The sequence below is a fragment of the Podarcis liolepis genome (genome assembly GCF_965112155.1).
Source record: "Podarcis liolepis genome assembly, chromosome: 8".
Lineage (NCBI taxonomy): Eukaryota > Metazoa > Chordata > Lepidosauria > Squamata > Lacertidae > Podarcis > Podarcis liolepis.
In genome coordinates, this window is record NC_139560.1 from 509,484 (window position 1) to 515,365 (window position 5,882).

Here is a 5,882-nt window from a genome sequence, read left to right on the forward strand (position 1 = left end):
TGTATTTTTATAGTAGTGTCCAAAAAATGTATTTCTTGCATAGATTGATTCATTGTAAGGTTGATTGTGGGGTGAAAATCATTAAATTTCTGGTGAAAGGTGTCCAGGGTCTGTTGACCATGTGTCCAGATGATAAAAATATCATCAATGTATCGCAGGTACAAGAGAGGTTTGAGTGGGTAGGAGTTCACGATGACCTGTTTCTTCAGATCAGCGGCACAGCAATGGGCACCCGCATGGCCCCACAGTATGCCAACATCTTCATGGCAGATTTAGAACAACGTTTCCTGAACTCCTACCCACTCAAACCTCTCTTGTACCTGCGATACATTGATGATATTTTTATCATCTGGACACATGGTCAACAGACCCTGGACACCTTTCACCAGAAATTTAATGATTTTCACCCCACAATCAACCTTACAATGAATCAATCTATGCAAGAAATACATTTTTTGGACACTACTATAAAAATACAGGATGGGCGCATAGACACCACCTTATACCGCAAACCAACTGACCGACAAACATATCTACATGCCTCTAGCTACCATCCCAAACATACCAAACAGTCCATTGTATATAGCCAGGCACTACGTTACAGCCGCATCTGTTCCAATTCTACAGACAGAGACTCTCACCTAAGGGATCTACAGCAAACCTTCTCAGAACTAAAATACCCAGCAGATGAAGTTAGACAACAGATCAACAGAGCCAGACTGATACCCAGAGAGAACTTGCTGCAAGACAGACCCAAAAAAGAAAATAACAGAACACCTCTAGTCATCACATACAGCTCCCAAGTTAAAACAGTACAACGCATCATCAGAGATCTACAACCTCTCCTGGACAATGACAGTTCTCTTTCTCAAGCTCTGGGAGGAAGACCTTTCATTGCCTACAGACAGCCACCCAATCTTAAACAACTCCTAACCCACAATAATACTACAACCAGACTTAACACAGACACTGGCACCAGAGCCTGCAATAAACCCAGATGCCAACTTTGCTGCCACATACACCCGGACAACACCATTACTGGCCCCAACAACATCACACATACCATCTCGGGACTATTTAATTGCTCATCGTCTAACATTGTGTATGCCATCAAATGCCAACAGTGTCCTTCAGCTCTCTATATTGGACAAACAGGCCAAACCTTACGCCAAAGAATAAACGGACATAAATCTGACATCAAGAATCACAGAACAGAGAAACCAGTAGGAGAACACTTCAATCTCCCAGGGCATTCTATACAAGATCTCAAAGTAGCTGTTTTACTACAAAGGAATTTCAGAAATAGACTGGAAAGAGAAGCTGCTGAATTACAACTCATTACCAAACTTAAAACCATGAAAAGACCTGGGCTTAACAAAGACATTGGATTCTTATCTCACTATACATAACTAAACCATTTCTCACCTTCCCACCCCTTGCCTTTTCCTGTAAGACCTATTACAGTCGTTAAGAGTCGTCAACAGGCTCTCCCAGCTATCTGCCTATCTCCCATTCCCACCATCCTTCTGAGTAACACCCCTCCCCACCTTCTCACTATATAGAAGGATCTGGCAACTTCTATTTCAGTGTATCTGAAGAAGTGTGCATGCACACGAAAGCTCATACCAAGAACTAACTTAGTTGGTCTTTAAGGTGCTACTGGAAGGAATTTTTTATTTTGACTATGGCAGACCAACACGGCTACCTATCTACTACTTGTTATTACTAACACACTCTTTCGACAGAAAATAAATTTAAAACTTCATGGAGGCATCCTCGGTCAAACCACTGGCACCTCTTAGACTGTGTTATTGTCCGTGCTAAAGATCAACGTGATGTGCTCCTTACCAGCCACAAAGACCATCTATGGGCCAATAAATCATGGCATATGCCCCCTACGCTCAGCACATGGTACCACACTTCTAAAAGATAAAGAAGCTATTGCACTGTGCTGGAAAGGACACTACCAACATCTCCTTAACTGCAACTCCCCCATAGCTGCTGAGGTCCTCTCACAAATCCCGCAAAAACAAATTAGAGATGAGCTTGCAATATCTCCAAATCTGGGAGAGTTGTGTACAGCTATTAACCAAATGAAAAACAACAAAGCCAGTGGACCTGATGGGATACCTGCCGAAATCTTCAAAGTGGGCGGAATTGAACTTACACAACAACTTCACAAACTCATCGAAAAAAATCTGGGAAAGAGAAGAAATCCCAGCAGACTTTAGAGATGCCAAAATTAAGGTGACAGAACTGATTGTGGAAACTATCAAGACATCTCTCTATTAGCTGCAGCCGACAAAATTCTCGTAACAATATCCAAGGTGACCCTTCGTGAATCCCAAAATGGCTTCCGGCCTTCTAGGGGGACAGTGGACATGATTTTCACCACTCGACAGCTTCAAGAAAAATGCAGAGAGCAAAACTAACCCCTGTCTATGGCGTTCATTGACCTAAGGCTTTCGACACTGTAAATCGTAATGCCCTGTAGACTGTCCTTCTGAAAATTGGCTGCCCAGATAAATGTGTGAACATCATTCGGCTCCTCCATGATAATATGACAGCAACAACTGCAGATAACAATGGCTCTCAAAGTGAACCATTCACAGTGGGATCAGGGGTTAAACAGGGCTGCGTTATTGCCCCAACTCTATTCATTATTTTCTTGGCCATGATCCTACACTTTGTCGAAGGGAAACTCCCCACCAAGGTAGAAATCATACATCGAACAGATGGAGAGCTCTTCAATCTGAGCAGGCTGAAAGCAAAGAGTAAGGTTACCGTAACTTCTGTCATGGACCTTCAGTATGCTGGTGACAACGTAGTGTGCGCACGCTCAGAGGAAGACCTCCAAACCATCCTAAATATCTTCGCAGAAGCTTATGAAAAGCTTAGGTCTATTGCTCAACACCCCCAAAACCAAAGTGCTGCACCAACAAGTACAAAATAACCCCTATGCAGTGCCACAAATCTAACTCAATGGTGTAACATTGGAAAATGTCGCTTCTCCTACCTAGACAGTTATCTTTCCACAAGGGTCAACATTGATGCAGAAATCCAGTATTGCCTGAGCTCTGCAAGTGCGGCTTTCTTCAATTGAAGTGCAGAGTGTTTGAGGACTGGGACATTCACAGGGAAACCAAAATGCTTGTGTACAAAGCTATTGTACTGCCAACCTTACTATATGCTTGTGAAACATGGACCAATTATAAACGCCATCTCCAACTCCTCGAAAGATTCCATCAACGGTGTCTCCGAAAAATTTTACACATCACTTGGGAAGACAGGCGAACTAATATTAGTATACTGGAAGAAGCAAAGATCACCAGTGTTGAAGCAATGATTCTTCAACATCAACTTCATTGGACTGGTCATGTTGTGCGGATGACTAATGATTGTCTTCCAAAGCAACTACTCTATTCTGAACTTAAAAATGGAAAGCGCAATGCTGGTGGTCAACAAAAGAGGTTTAAAGACTCTCTCAAGGCAAATCTAAAGAAATGTAGTATAAACACCGACAAATGGGAAAAACTTGCCTGCGAGCGCTCCTGTTGGAGAACAGCCTTTTCCAAAGGTGTCCTGGGCTTTGAAGACACTCGAACTCAGGATGCAAGGGAGAAATGTGCTAAGAGGAAGGCAAATCCACAGTGTGATCAACTCCTGCCTGTGGAAGGATGTGTGGATCCAGAATTGGCCTCCACAGTCACTTACGGACTCGCTTTTAAAACCGTGTTTATGGAAGACAATCTTGCTTGGCTACGAGTGATCGCCAAAGAAGGAGAAGATTTTGAGGCCTAACCTTGTGTAGCAGGAACCCCCCACCCCAATCATTCAGTTTGTACAAACTTCACACACTCACACACTACATATGCCACATTTCTGTTATAAATTCATAGAAAAATCAACCATACATCGGATTTGCGCTGTTCCATTTTTATTTTACTCCATATGACAAGGACTATCAAAGGGGGGTGGCTTGGTTCTGGTCAGCCATAATCCCTTCACCATCCCAGCACATCCACAGGAGCCCTGCCCAGTTGCTATGCCAACCCTGATGGTCCTAGACAGAAGACCATCAAGATCACAAAGAACTTGCATATGGGAGTGGATTCAGCATGGACTGAAACAAAGGACAATGATCAGATCTTCCCTCTGGGGGCAGGAAACTGCCAACTCCCCTTTGTCTCCTGGAAGTGACTCATGGGGAGGGGGAAAGGAGGAACCAGCCAGGTGACAGGACACTCAGGTTACCACCACCCCTCCCTCAACCCCTCCTTTCTGTAATGTATGCATGATGTTTCTGGGGGTGGGCTTGACCTAGAGGAGGGGAATTTCAAAAGTTTTGATAAGGCCTTGCACACCATCTTTCTGGGTCTTTCCTCTCTCCTGCAAGTGAGGGGAACACCCTGTTGCAACAGTTCAATAAAGGCCAAGCCTACAGGCTGCTGTTTTGCTCCAAGTTATCCTGGTTGGTGTCTTTGTTTTTGTCCAAGGGAGCCCTCGGATTTTTTCCGGTAACACTTGGAAGTTACCAACTTCCTGTTCCGCTGCAAGTAAAGCCCCCCATTCTAGATCATCCTGTTATACAAATTGGGGGTTGCCTTGGTTCAGCCCTACTCAAGGGACTTGCCTCCCCTCAAGATTCAATCCTCAGTCAGAGTAAAAGAAAAGGGGGAAATCTTCCCCATCCCCCCCCACAGCTGCCCTGTTTGGCAGCTCCATTTTTGCCAGCTGCTCTCCTTGCTCCCCTCTTGCTCCGAAGGGCTTCATGATTTGTTTTGGATAGCAAAATTAATAATAATAATAATAATAATAGATTATTTATACCCTGGGTTTCCCCAGCCACTCTGGGCGGCTTCCAACAGAATATTAAAATACAATAACCTATTAAACATTAGAAGCTTCCCTAAACAGGAAAGAAATAGGAAGCTTCTCTTTGAAAGCCGGAGGTTCAGGGACTTATAAATTATTATAAATCATTATTACAAATTATTACAAATTACTACAAATTGCACTTGGAACTTCAGCCCCGGCTGCGCGCGCAGCAGGTGAGCGCGCGCTCGCTCCGGCTCATTCACGTCGACCAGCTTTTCCCACGCAACCCTTTTCCGATTGGTGACTCTGGCTGTCAGTCCGAGCCCCAGAATCTGATTGGTCCGGCTGCCTCCCTTCTTCCCTCCCTCCCTCCCATTGGTTGCCTCCGTCGCTTCGAGCGCTCTAATCCCACCCCAACATTGACTTTAGCTCGGCTTCGTTGGGAGCGGCTGATTCGCCAGACGCCGCGTCCCTCAACCTGCCCGGTCCAATCAGCGCACATGTTTATTGCTCGGGACCATGTTTTTCCCACGGAGGTGATTCCGCGCTCGAAGCCCCCTGGCGCCCCCTGGCGGCGGAAAGGGCTTCGGCTGGGAAGCGGCTCGGGGCAGAGCCCTGCTGGGGGGGGGCGAGGATGAGGAGGGGCGGGAGTGGGTGGGGGGCCCCCCTGGCCTGCCCTGGGCTTGCGGTGGGGCAGGACGGCTGATCCGGCTGCCCCCTGGATGCCGCGCAGGGAGAGCGCTGCTGCTGCGCTCGGGTCCCGCGCAGACGGAGGGGCTTCCACTGGGGCGCTTCGGTCCCGTCCCCCCCGTGGGCGCAGCTTAGGCTGCCCGAGAAGCCCCCTGCGCTGCCTTGGGGCCGGATCCGGAGCCCGCCGGGCTGGTGGCGCAAGCTGCCTCCGAGGTGCGCTTTCCCTTGCCCGGAATCCAGAGCTGCAGCAGCCAGCCTCTCCGAGGGGTTCTCTTTCTGGTCGGGCGGCGCTGCTGCGCCTCCCCCTCCCCCCCGCTGCCTTTGGCCTCCTGGCCACGCCCCCTCCTCCTGACGCTCCGCCCCCGCCCGGGAGG